At 32.2% G+C, this 15,190-nt stretch overlaps 1 long non-coding RNA gene and 1 pseudogene across 1 annotated transcript in view; one reads left to right on the top strand and one right to left on the bottom strand.

Moving 5' to 3' along the window:
- The window catches only part of LOC107713514 (uncharacterized), an 18,630-nt gene extending 10,362 nt beyond the window's left edge, over positions 1 to 8,268 (top strand). Inside the window, exons 2-3 of the long non-coding RNA XR_001636897.1 lie at positions 4,683 to 4,685; positions 8,258 to 8,268. This is a non-coding gene — a long non-coding RNA (uncharacterized LOC107713514). The remainder of the gene's footprint in view (positions 1 to 4,682; positions 4,686 to 8,257) is intronic.
- Positions 1 to 15,190, bottom strand: part of LOC107713498 (semaphorin-4D-like) — a 48,770-nt pseudogene that overhangs the window by 4,492 nt on the left and 29,088 nt on the right.

Raw genomic sequence — 15,190 nt, 5'->3', positions numbered from 1 at the left:
TATATAAAATAAATAAATTAAATATTGCTGTTCACTCAATTCTACTATTATTTGGGGGTTATAAATTAAAATGATTCCTTTGACTCGGAAGTTATTTCAGAACAAATATGCAAGTATGGATATTATATTTATATTTACCTGATTGTAAAAGTATAAAGTATATTATAAGGTATTGAGAAATACTAAATGATATATAATAAAATATATATAAAAAAGAAAATAAGCAAGATATGAGATGAACAAAATAAGAAAATGAGCAGAACCTGTGGTTTCACAGATTTGGCTGCACACACTCACCGGTGCCGGTGAAAATGACGTCATAGATGTTTCCATCGAGCGCCTGCACTCTCTGGACTGCGATCTGCGTGTAGTTGACGTCTTTGGTGATGAGGCGCGGGCCGTTTCCGATGGGCAGCACAGGGTCCTCCAGCAGCGGATGGTCCTTCACAAACTGCAGCGTCTTATCGGGCAGCTGGAAGGACGAGTTGATGTTCTGCATGCGGTTCAGGCTGTTGATGCACTGGAATATATAATCATTGCATGAAAGCAATTAATCTGTAAGTTAATGTAATAATTTTTATTTTATTTTCCAAACTGCTTGTCCTATGTAGGGTCACAAGCTTTTTTAAAATTGTAATTATTTTTTTAATTTTATATATATATATATATTATGTTACTTGTTTGAACATATTTATTTCCTAAAATACGTTATTAATTTTTATTTGTTAAGTTATTATTTGGGCTTTTAATTGTTTTTTATTTTATTTATTTTTTATTATTTAATTTTATCATTTTTTAAATAATGTGTTTTACTATTTTATTTTATTATTTACATTTTATTGATATTTATTTTTATTTTATTTTTTATCTATTTTCATTTCACAACCATAATTCTTCCTTTAACAAGTTTTTCATTTTTTATTTATTTAGTTTATTTTTTTATTATTTAAATTTTATTTGCATTTTATTTCACATCCATTCATTTTCCAAACTGCTTGTCCTACATATGCATCATATGCTTTTTAAAAAATAAATTCATTATAATTTAATTATTCATTTTAATATTTTATTCTTTTTTATTTTTATTAATTTATTTTCAATTTATTAAATTTTATTTTCTATAGACTCTTATGACTAATTCCCTTCCCAGCATCATCTAATCTAAGGATCCTATAAGCACACATATATACCACTGAAATCCCCGTTTTGGGGAAATACTAACCGCTCCTGGTCTGGGACTCGGGGTGATGCCATTAAATCGAACCCACTTGGTGTGGGACTGTTCCACCGTGGCCTTCTGCATGAACTTCCCTTTGGAGAAAACCTCGTGCACTGAGCTCATGTTATACGCACAGACGGCGGACAGACCGACATTCCCCCTGAAACACACACAAACAAGGAAGAAAAGTCCCTTGTGCATAAAAAATAATCCAGTTGTGCCACTTCTTTTGATCTGCATACTTTTGATTACTCAGATGCAGGTGATTCTCTGACTCTCATGCACCGATGAATCAAGCCAAACAGGAACAAGTGGTTTCAAATACCAAACAAGCTTTAAGTCCTGCTCATCAACATGTCGTCATCTCCATCCGGACTGTTCTGTCCTTCTCGGATCACATCGGCGAAGACGAAACTGGGCTCTGAACACAGAACTGAGCTTTTACTTCTATACTATTATAGTTTATATTACAGCTTTTATTTTTAGTTTTCATCTTAATATTAGTTTTATTTATACTGTTTTTCTTAGGAATGTATGTGCTTTTTTCATTTTATTCATTTGAGTTTTTTTTATTAATATTTCAGTATTATTTATACACTTTTATAGTTTTTATTAGCATTTTTGAATTAGCTTTCATTTTCATATTTGAGCTTTCATTTTCATATTTTCAGTTTTCATTTATTAAATAAAATATTATCGTTTTTATTAATGTTTTGAAATAGCTTTTATGATTTCAGTTATAATATATATACTATATATATATATATATATATACTCTATGTATACACCACTGTTCAAAAGTTGGTCTGTAAGATTTTTTAAAATATAGTTTTATTAATATCAATATGAATAAAAACTCTCGAAATTTGATGTACATTTATTATTTTTATTATTATTTTTTAAATATTAATATTTTTGTATTATTTACACACTATTATCGTTTTTATTAATATTTTGAATTCGATTTTATTTCTATATTTTCAGTTTTTCATTTTAATACTACTTTTATACATTAATAATTTTGTTAATGATTTTATGTGCTTTTGTCATTTTTACTACTATTTTGTAAATCACTCTTTAGGTTTAATTTAATTTTAGTTTTTATTTATTTCCAGTTAGTAATTTTAGTGCTTCATCTTAAACTTATTTCAGTTGGTTGCCGAGGCAACATTTCTAACTTTCATTTAGTTGAAGTTTTTCATCTAATAGTTGCATTTCATATTATTTCATCTTTATTTTAATTAACAGAAATGTTTTTATTAGTTTTGGTTTTCATTAACGATAACTCGATGTTGATGTCGTTTTTGCTTCATTAAATGATCTGAATGTGTGTCTACATCAACGGTTCTCTCTGCATACTTGTATATTCACGTGTACTCATACTGTATGTAGTTTTGTGGACACTTTAGCGTCGTACCGTTGAGCCAGGACGTTGAATACTCTGTGCGCAGCAAACTCTGAGACAGAGAAGATCTGGAGATGATCGGCTCGCTGCCCAGGAAGTTATACGCCGTTCCCGAGTACAACTCACCATCTGAACAACAAACAAGCAGTTAACCAGTCAGTACTACTGGACAGACAGCAGACAAACACTGAGACTGTCCTGCAGATGTGGTTTGGTGTGTTAACTCACCAACCATCACAGTGGTGAAGCTCTGGGCCGGGTCGAAGGAACATTTCCCCCTGCCGTCCTCTGCTCTGTCCTGCAAACGGAAACCCTGCAGCGACTGAAGAGAAATGAGACAGTAAGACATGAAGATGCATCTCAAAGTTTGAGTTTTATTAGGATGCAAAAGCAAAATAAGAAACAGAACAGATATAAAGTTCAGATTACAGAGTCACATGATCACACAATCCGACTTCATGGCGACAGAAAGAGGAAACTATTGTATTAATATTCAGAAATGCAGTATTCAGAGCCATTGTAATCAAAATATCAGGGAAGTTCTGACAAACCAAAATGTCACATAGTTTGAAATTGGTAACAAAGCGTTTGTGTTTAAATCTATAGTGGAACAAGTAGTTCCAAAATTTAAAAATGCAAGCAGTATTGTTGTAATTAACTAAAACCAAAACAAATAAATTGTTTAAAAAAAATCATCTAAATATTTACTATAACTTAAAAATAGTTTCAAAAATAAATATTTAAATTAAATATTAGATTGAAATTGTAAAATAATAATAATAATAATAATAATAATAATACATAAACTTTAAGATTTTGCCATGGCAAATAATTGAAACAAGTGTAAGTTTAAGTAATAATATTACTAAAACTGAAATAAAAATAAAAATATTAAAAGATAGTAATAAAAATAACAAAAGTGCATAACAAAACAACTAAAACTTAAACTAAAATAAAAATTATATAAATATAAAAACATGCAAAATATTATAATAGTATATTAATGATACTAAAATAACACTGGAACACAGAGAAAGTGATTTATTAGCTCAGATGTAAAATGATTATATATTCTTCTGTAGAAGCCATGAATCAGTGTCATTTAAACTTAATAAAAAAAAAAAAAACTGTATTTAATAGCTGAAGTCATTCCTAATGCTTTATGTGACCAAATTCACACAAGTTTTTTTTTTTTTCATTTTTCAAATACTTATTTGCCTCAAATTATATCCAACATGTTATAGTGTAATTCATCTGGGAGTTGGTTGCTTCAGTTCACGATTTAAAACACTTTCTTGAAAGATTTATTGAAAATGCTAAAAAAAAAAAAAAGTGGATGCAATCTTATAAAGATGAGTGTTTGTTGGCAAGTTTGGCTGACACTTGAAATGTTTGAAAGGTTTATGCACACACCAGATAATCACAGAGAGGTTGAAAGGCGTGAGTCCCGCACACATACAGACTGTCTTCATCCAGCACTTGCAAAACTCGAATGTAGTTCCGACAGTCCGTCTGTCACACGAGCACAAAAACATTTCAGTTACAGATCAAAAAACACCTTCTGGATCAAATATTTACAAAGAATCCACCGTCAGTGGCAGAATAATCAGATTAAGGTCAATTTGAGTCTGTTTTTCCACATTACCTCTTTAGATTTCCCCTTTAAAATACACATCGACATGTCGCTCTCTGGAACTTTCCACAGCAGCTGAAACAGAACAGAGTCAATACAGCATCACACCAGGGGAAAACTGTGCACTGTGAGAGTCTTTAAAAGAGATTTCAGCTGTCTCAGGAATCAGACGCCTGTAATAACTCTCACCTGGTTACTCTTGATTGACACGTTGCTCATGTTGAGCTCATAGACGGCCTCTCGAGCGCCGACGTACAGCACGCCGCGCTCCTCGCTCAGCAGGAGAGTCGTGTAGTTGAACACATCCGGCGCCCAGAACTCCAGCAGATCCACATCTACAAACACACACACACACACACACACACACACAGCTCACATCAGAGCACACATTCAAAGAGAAAAACATCTGGAAAGCAAGTCTGAAGAATGTTTATGTATAGTTTGGATTTTAAAATGTTTAATGTTTTGAAAGAAGTCTCTTCTGCTCACCAAGGCTGCATTTATTTGATCAAAAATACAGTAAAAATTGTGAAATATTTTTACAATGTCAAATAACTGCTTTTTATGTGAATCAATGTTAAAATGTAATTTATTCCTATGATTTTCAGCATCATTACTCCAGTCCTCAGTGTCACATGATCCTTCAGAAATCATTTGCTGCTCAAAAAACATTTCTGATTACCGTATTATCAATGTTGAAAACAGTTGTGCTGCTTCATGCTTTGTGGAAACTGTAATGCACTACCATTCAAAAGTTAAAATTTTTTTTTTTTATTAATCTAGGATGCATTACATTGATCTAAAGTGCCAGTAAAGACATTTATAATGTTACAAAAGATTTGTATTTCAAATAAATGCTGTTCTTTTGAACTTTCTGTTCATCTGTGAATCCTGAAGAATAAAACATATCATGGTTTCAACAAAAAATATTGGGCAGCACAACTGTTTTCAACATTGATGATAATCAGAAACGTTTCTTGAGCAGCAAATGAGCATCTTAGAATGATTTCTGAAGATCATGTGACACTGAAGACTGGAGTAATGATGCTGAAAATCACAGGAATAAATTACAGTTTAACAGATATTCACATGGAAAGCAGTTATTTTAAATTGTAAAAATATTTCACAATTTTTACTGTATTTTGGATCAAATAAACAGCCTTGGTGAGCAGAAGAGACTTCTTTCAAAACATTACAAATCTTAATTATTCCAAATCTTTCCATATTTTTGTGGATATAATAAAGATGTGGAACATTTTCTGGAGAAGCAAGAAAATGATTTATAGATCTGGAATATTTGCATCTCTATTTATGTCTGCCGAATGAATACACGAAATGAAATAAACTTTCAAAAGAGTATTCAGAGCAGTAAAAAATAGAACTCTCCAGCCGGAATCTCTTCCAGAGGAGATCCTGAACTCTGTGAAAGCAGCAGCAGATGATTTACTGCTCCAAATAAAGCGGCATGAGTCATTCATTTCATCTTCAGCACAATAAAACGCTAACATCTCCATCCAAAAGTGTGTTTGTCCTTCAACGTCAGCTCAGCAGAAGCATCTCCACAGGAGCCAATGTCAATGCTTCTTTTTTAAATCTATCCTTTCTGTTATTATTGCCATTAAATGAACATTAATCAGCATTCAATATCATGTATTAAGAAAGTGAAGAAGTTAAAGAGCCTCTTCTGGAGAACACAAATAACCAACCCAAAATGAAGTGATTGTATTTCTTGAACAATTATATTTATACACTGCATGTAGTAGTATATTTGAGCACATGCATTCATAGATGATGATTTATGTGTCACTGGCACACTTCAGTTTGTGTTTGGCTGCCGGCTGGGCGTGTGTGTGTGTGTGTGTGCTACATACTTGCGGCTCTCTGGTTGCCAGTGTTTTTGGCAGAGACCCAAGAGACGCTGCAAACCGAAGCCCTGACGGGACGCCTGTATGTGCTGATGCTATTTGTGTTAAAAACACCACACATGTCACTTCCTGTGCTGCTGTACTGTATACTGTTCAAAAGTTTGGGGTTGTCAGTTTTATAAATGTTTTTGAAAGGAGACTTTTACGCTCAAGGCTGCATTTATTGGATCAAAAATACAATAATAATGCAATATATAATTTCATTTTAAAAAAGCCGTTTTCTTAAAATGTCATTTATTTCTGTGATGCGCAGCTGAATTTTCAGCATCATTTACTCCAGTCTTCAGTGTCACATGATCTTCAGAAATCATTCTAATATGCTGATTATCAATGTTAAAAAATAGCATGTTTTACAAGCACAGAAAGTTAGACGTATAAATAGCATATAGCATCAGCAAACACGTGTTTCACACCCATTACATTTTTTGACATAAAACTTTAACCCTTCACTCACCGTCGTGCCTCCATGAGCTTCTGGGAACGCTGGAGGGTCCGTGTGTGGAAACTTCCAGAAGCAATCCCAGAAACACGCCTAACACGCTCAGAGCCATGTTAGACTCGGGGATCTTCGGCAGCGTGATGTTTCCTCTGTGAGAGCGACAGACAGACAGAAAGAGAAGAGAACAAGAAAAAGGAATTATGCATGATCAAACTGACACATGTCATCGGTTAGTCATCCGACAGGTTTTATTAAATATGGCATCACAGTTCACCAGAATGAATATACATATCATATTCATACTGCTCACTTCCATACAATGGACGTGAATGATGATACCTAGGTGCTCTATAATTACCATATTCATGCACTATGGTATTAATACGATACTTTAGAGTATTAAAAAAAAATGTATTACAAAACTTCATAATTGATCCAAAGATGACAGAATTTGGGCTGCAATGTGATTATCAAATCACAAAGGCTGTGATTTCATTAAATAAATAGAAGTCTGAGTGAAGTCTGTCGCTGTGTTCATTTATTTACATTTATTTGATTGATGGAAAACCGCCAAAATAAAAGCTCCACTGCTTAACGTATGAAAACAAAATTAACAAATTATTAGTATTGTAATTTGTATATAAATTCATATCAAATAAAAATGATATACAATTAATATAAATATTAGTATTGTAATTTTACAGCTGTGCTTTAAAATAAAATTATATATATATATATATATTTAAAATCTTTATTTTGCTTTTCAAAACAGGGAACCATTGATTACAATGGGCGATATGTTTTAATATTACATATATCAGAAATTAATCCTCAATCTGCCATCTTTAAAAATACTGAAGGTACAAAAAGAACCTAATTTACATTTAAAATTGAAACAATTATAATAAGGATCAGGTAATCAGATAGTATCACTGACAGACACTGATTTACAATTTAAAAAATAAATAAATATTTATTAAACTTGTTTTGTTTAATGTTTTATTTTATAATAAAATAAATAATAAAAAATATATTATTAAATTATATTTCCTATTTTGTTTAATATTTTATTTAATAATAATCACAGTAAAAATCATACTTATTATTTTATAGTCATATTGAATGGGTCAAAAATGGCGAGAATGCCAATTTTGAAGATTTTTTAAACTTTGTTCACTTTATAGTTACTGAAATTTAGATTTCACTTGGTTCTTATAACAAATATAAGCAGGTTTTTCTCAATTGTTCAGCCCTAAAACAATGGTTCACACTCAAACAAAGTCTTTAGAGTCAAAATATGTTTCATCTTTTTTTTAATTATTTTTATTTTCTATTTACTTTTAAGTCATCTGGTGAATGTTCCTGTTTTTTCATATATATATATTGCAGAAAAACTAAATATTATAATGTAAGTTTATTCAATGTAAGTTTAATATCGTGCCTCTTTGGGTAAACTGTAATATTTGTATTCATTCACAGTAAATACGCTTTGCTGTGAGTAAAGAGCAGTTAAGCAGAGTTTGCGTAACGTTCATATCGAATGACCGCAGCTTCAGGCCAAACAGCCGCTGTTGGAAGGAGAGAAGAGAAATGCAATGACCAGCAACCAAAATTAGCATCGGTGAGTGAGATAAAGCCCAAACATCCCTCTATCAGCGGCGGCCTGTTAGCATAGCATGTGATACTGTCCCGTGTGCTAAAAACAACACGTCCTGCACACTTCAACTTCAAAAAACAGAGAAACCACCTTCTGACGTCACTGCCCGACGATGACTTTTAACTGGTTTCGGACCTGTTGGTTTTGCAGGAATTCCCCTGAACTGATATCTGTGCCCACAGGGAAGCGAAACCATGGGACGTGTAATATGACAGCACAGCCTGGGGACAGAAAACCGAGATAATGGTTTCCATGACAACCCAGATTTAAAGTCTCTAGATTTTCCACGCCGATCTGTCACTTTAGACTCACGGCCTGTATCTGCTTACAGAGACACGTAAAACTAGATTTTTGCATTTTTTAAAACAACGTGTGTGGCGTTTGCCTGTGCAAAAGTTCCCGCCATTTTGCACAAGTGTTGTCGGTGGTTGCCAGGGTGTTGCTATGCAGTTGCTAGGGTGTTGCTAGGAGGTTGCTGATGAAATGCAGACCAAAGTTCAAGACTTTATTATTAGACTGCTAAACTCTCTACCTGAGTGTGAACAATAGTAATAGTGATGGTCGACTACGTGTTATTTCAATCCAAAATCAGTCAATAAGGAATCGCTGATTGACAAAAGCAGCTCTGAAACACAATTAAAGCTTACTTGACTTTATGGATCTTGAATTTTAAATATATATACACATATATATATATAGGGCTGTCGCGATAAAATGGCTGCAATATAACAAAGAGTGAAAAATTTAAGGGGGTCTGAATACTTTCCGTACCCACTGTATATATATAAAATGTATTTAATTTTTTATTCAATATATATGTATATTTTAAACTCATTTTACATGACTTTGTGAATATTGAACTGAATATTTAAAAAATATATATATCTTTTTTGAATATTTAAAAAAATATATATTTTATTTATTTTCTATTTTATTATTTTTTATGCATTTTATTTTAATTTGATTGTTTTTAAATATATTTTACTTGACTTTGCAAAACTTGAACTTTACACATTTAAAAATATATTTATTATTATTTTTTAACATTTATTTTATATATTTATTTATTTTTATGTATTTTATTTAAATTCTATTATTTTTATCTAATTTATTTGCTATTTTAAACACATTTTCCTTATCTTGAACTTTACACATTTAAAAGATATTTATTTATTTATTTTTTATTTATTTATTTTATATATTTTGTATTTATTTTGAACATTTTGTATTATTTTTTATTTAACATACTTGTTAATTTTCAAATATTTTACACATATAAACATATACAGTATATAAAAATTAAAACCATAAAAGTCAGGAGAACACTTCTCTCTGATCTTCAATCTGTTCAAATGAAATGCATTAGTATTGGTAGCTGATATGTTCATATGCTCGGCAGGTGTTCAGCAAAAGCTTTTTCAAATTCCTACAAATGATTAACATACGTGCTGCCCTTTATTGTTCAGTGGAGCAAAAGTGCATTCGAAGACAGAAAAGAAAACAAATGGAGTGAAGAGAGCGGAATGTAATAATAAGACACAGGAAACTCAACGGAACATCATTTCAACAGGTGACCATCACAGAAAACACTAAACGGCCCCAAGCAAAGACAGACTACAAACTTCGATTCACAGCTTATATCGGCTCCTCAGATACATCTGCTTCATTTCTTTCGTTCTGATCGGAGAGAGAAAAACTTATAACATGAGAGAAGAAGCTTACCAAATCCTTAGAACATAGATTTAACAAGAAACAAAAAAAAGAAAAAATACACACAGTGCTTTTAAAAGGGGAACATCAACAGACTGTTCTTCTGACTAAACTAAACTAAAAAAATACAGAAACCACTGTTCAATAACCTATATAACTTATGAAATCACTGCCTGACGATGACTGTAAGCTGGTATTAATAATCAAATCAAATATATTTAAATATAATTGTTGAATAACATCCAACTCAATGTTTATAGGCTCTGCCTTCCTTGTTTGTTTCTAACCATATGTATATTGTATGCAGTAGTAGCAATATTGACTGTGCAATATTATTCTTTTTTTTATTACAGTCCTAAAATAATTATATAATATTTATACATTTCCATTCAAAATACCAATGAGGTTCTGCAGAAAAAGTATTTAATTTCAACTGATTTGATCTTAATTTGACTGTTGTAGTGAATCAACATTGACAACATGACACTGTCACATGTCCTGACTGTTCTTGGTGCCAGAAACCTTGACTAACATTATAAACTCACTTCAAGGGGAAAAACTCAACAAAAGTACTGAATATGACCACTTTAGCTGTTGTACACACATTGTGGCTGTAGACATCAGAAAAAAAAAAATGTTTGGACAGAACCTCCAGGACAGCAACACCAGTGAATGATGCACTGGAAATCAAGAAATAACAATCGTTGATGAACAGGCAGGTGAGTTTTTACAGCCTCAGGGTGGAAACACACACACACACAAACACACACACACAAACCCAATGACCCTTAATGTACAGAAATGTGCTGTTGAAGCCAAAGTCCCCAACACGAGGGTCTGCTGAAGGAGCTCACGCAAACACAAAGAGCCTGTTGTGTGTGTGAGGAGAGAATTACACACACACAGTAAACAATCAACAAAGACTGGGCCTGAGTGTGTGTGTGTGTGTGTGTGTGTGAGCGCATGACATGGCCTCTCACACACTGCACTTTCCCAGAAAGCTTCATTCACATGTCAGACCTGATTAACTGAACACGGAGTCGGTTCTACCGTGATCCAAATCGATCAAAATGAGTGAGTGTGTATGGAAAAACATACTAATACTCTATCTGCAATATGAAGTATGTATACTGTAATAGTATGCAGATTTATATGCATGACATTTTCTAAAATCAGGAACATGAATGTGGTTGTGAATATAAAATTACGAAAAAACTTACTCACGTACGAAACAAAAAAATTGAAAACACACACACAATTATATTTATATAAATATAAAATGATGAAAAAACGTACTACATAAAAAATAGAAATTTCTACATTTATATTCTTATAATTTAACAACAATTTTATATCACAAAATTTACATTTATATGCATGTGTCTGTGTATATAAAATGTATATAATATTTTAAATATATACAATATAATCGTAATTATCGTAAAATAATCGTAATTACATATATAAACATTATATAATAAAAATATATATGCACTGTTAAAATGTATAATCATGTATATAAATAAAATAAATACTAGGTTAGTATAATAATTAATAGAAATATAATATAATGCAAGTAATATAATATATAATATGAATATGAATATAACAATACATTTTTTCATATAACTTAAATTGTTACACACATTGCTAATATAAATGTATACCATAATTATTAACATTGTTGACATCACTACATTGCATGTGTAATCGTGCCGCTTGTGATTTACAAAATTAAATGTTTTATTTCGTTTTTTGTATTGTGATGAAATAATGTCTAGTATGTAATACTGCACATTGACAGTACAGTATGCATTCCACCTATTATTTAAAAAAAATAATATGCAAAAGTATGCAGTATGAAATGATTACACATGCAACGTAGGGAGGTCATGTGACAGTTTTGCATGCTGCATCCAGTTATTTTGCATTTTCAGCACAATTTTGTGTATAAATCTCTGGAAGTCTGGTTAAATGATGAGTCAAAGAGGAGATTAAAACCTGTGGTTGACATCGCCTCCGGTTCATTAGCTACAGGGACACAGTATTTCATGAACAGTATGCTTGCATGCTATTTCAAACACAGTCCACTTGTCCTGTATTAATACTCTTGATGCCTACAGTATGTGCAGCACCTGTTTGGTGTCCGCCGCACGCACGGCCTCAGCAACGCAGGCTGGGTTTAAAGGGTGGCATCCTGCCAACTGGGCAAGCATGTGTCCGCTCTCAAACATTTAGCGCCTGCCAACTGTGTCCCTCCTCTCGCTCTGGCGACCCACAACGCTTTTCTGCCAGAATCAGCTTTCCCACTACGCCCGCTGACAGCTCCCACAATCCCTCTCTTTCTCTGCATCCTCTCGTGCTTCAAGAGCCTGTGTGTGTTCTTTAGGTTTGTTGCTCCTTTCTGAGAGTCTGAGAGTTTGTCTTTCATCCTTAACCCATCCACTCATCTCTCCAAAAATTTAAAATAAAGAAAGAAAAAGAAAGAAAGAAAAAGAAACCTTTATCTTGTGCATTTGATGCCCAACTTTTCATTTAGCAGATGCTTTTATCCAAAGCAACTTATGTTGAATAAAGGTATATGTTCAAGGTATATATTTCATCAGCTCATTCCCTTGAATGTGTGTGTGTGTGTATATATATATATATATATAAATAAATGCATTTATTGCTAAATACATTAATAAAATAATAAATAAAAACATAATAAAAATAATATAGATATATAAAGTAATTTAATTTATAATTTTATATTGTAATATAATTTAATATACACATATTTTAATAAATAATTTTATATAGCACACACACATACACACAGCACTACATTGCTAATATAAATGTAATCCATAATTATGAGCATTTCAAACTGTAGTATGCTATATTGTTGTCACATGACCTCGCTACATTGCATACTTACAAAATAAAAAACATTATTTACTATTTTTAGTAAAAATGTCATTTGGCATTTGGATGAAATAATGTCATGTATAATGTAATTTAAGGTATTTAATAATTTTATGTATGATCAAAACTGCATTCACATTTCTGAAGTAAAATTGGTTGCAAATGCACTTGCATTTTGCATGCAACTGCATGTTGACATAGAAACATATCTGCACATTTACAGTCCTGTAACCACAGCAGAATACAGTTACTGACAAAACTCCCCAGAAACACTGCGGTGGTTTGGCATCAGAATCTTTAATTACATCACGGCCCTGTGGAGCGGCAGCGTGCAATTAATGCCCCATGCAATGAAACTACAAAAAACACTTGTTGAACTACCTATCAGTTCACATGAACAACAGGAAAAAACAATGCTAAACGCATTTAACTTTTTAAGACATTTTAAGCATCTAAATACTTTTTGGGGCCACCGTATGTATATAAAGCTGCAAAAAGCTTTACAATATCTTTCTAAATAAAACTAGCTGCAGCACAGCTACGGTCATGCCTTAAATAACTTCAGGACAGAAACTGTAGGTAATGGAAACCCAATGCAAAGGACAGAAAATAGCTGCTTCACATGTAATTACAGCCGTCCATCTGTGCAGCGCTGACGTGACCACACCGAAGCCTGATGAAGGGTCAGTCCCTGTAAAAACTTATATTTAGGCAGAGCTACGGAGACCTTTAAAATACACACGCTCTTCATGAGCTGCAGGACGGAGCAGAAATGACATGTGAGGAAAGTGAGGTGCATTTAAGAGGATAAACACACACACACACACACACTCTTGTCACTGCGCTGTAAAATATAATAACTACCTCTGCTGCTCCATCAAAAGAGTCAAATGAAAAACTTCATTTTCAACATCTGCGTGTCTAAACTCTTAAAAATAAAGCTTCCAAAAACGGGTTTTATAGATTGATGACATAAGAGAAGCTTTTTAAAAGAACCTTTTAAATTGCCAAGATGCTATAAGAGAACCTACGTTTCTACGATTGATAAAGAAACGTTAAGTTCCTATGATGATATTAAGCTTTTATGTCATTAAAGAACCTTTAATGCTATGAAAGAAACCTTTAAGTTCCTATAATTTAAGTTCTTCATAAAAGAACTTTAACCTTTAAGTTCTTTTATGCCATCATTGGAATTTAAAGGTGGGGTAAGTGATTTCTGGTAGCCAATGTTGATATTTCAAATCACCAAAACAAACACAGCCCTACCCCAAAAGGGTCTCGCCTCTATTTTGATAGCTCCTCATGAGTAGACACGCCCCTTACTGCTGATTGGCTACAAGTTTGTTTTGGTACTCGGCTCGACTCAGTTTTCTAAAGCGTTTTTGAAAAAATACATACCCCACCTTTAAAGGTTATTTTATGACATCATAGGAACTTAAAGGTTCTTTTATGGCATTAAATGATCATTTACGACATCATAGGAACTTAAAGGTTCTTTTACGACATCATAGGAACATTTCGTGGTGGGGATCATTAACACTGTGTGTGTGTGTGTGTGTGTGTGTGTGTCTCCACATAAGCAGGAATCTTCAGTTTCTCTCTGAATATAAATAAATCTCACACACAGTGGGCGATCAGGTTTAGTGGTGGGTTATATTACGGCCCGTCCTTCCTCACGACACGAGCAATTCAACAGACTGGAAGAGTTTTGGATGAACAGCAATACAACAGACTGACAAAAACTCAAACCAACATAAAGATTTGGTTTCTGTCAACAGATTCTGGATTCACCGCTCTCAGGTCATGCAAAACAGGATTTTTCTTACCGTTTTATAACAAAAGAGCCTTGTTTACCGTTACATAATCTCACATCCACAACTTTCTATCCAGTCTACACTGATTATTTACTGAAAATTAGCTACAGAAACGACTGCTTGTGAAACTAAACGATGCACATTGTGACACGTCACAATTCAATATATTTCAATGCAGTATATTTTATATATATAAAATGTATTTATACATTATTTGTTTAAAAAACATTAGCATATTACAAATTAATATTAAAACTTAAAATATATATAAATTGTATTTATATATAAATGCATTTTTATTTTCATTGTTATATATATTTATGATACAAATAAATAATATAAAATAACAAATATATCTACATAATGAATATAATGATATATATATAATCTAATAATATATAACATTTTCAATTTAATTTCCTTTATATTTTCATTTTAATTTCATTGTAATGTAATGTGTATATATATATATATATATATA

The sequence above is a fragment of the Sinocyclocheilus rhinocerous genome, unplaced genomic scaffold (assembly GCF_001515625.1).
Source record: "Sinocyclocheilus rhinocerous isolate Xijiao unplaced genomic scaffold, SAMN03320098_v1.1 scaffold1937, whole genome shotgun sequence".
NCBI lineage: Eukaryota > Metazoa > Chordata > Actinopteri > Cypriniformes > Cyprinidae > Sinocyclocheilus > Sinocyclocheilus rhinocerous.
Note: the sequence above shows the minus strand (reverse complement) of the source record. Positions and strands in the feature narration are given on the sequence as shown.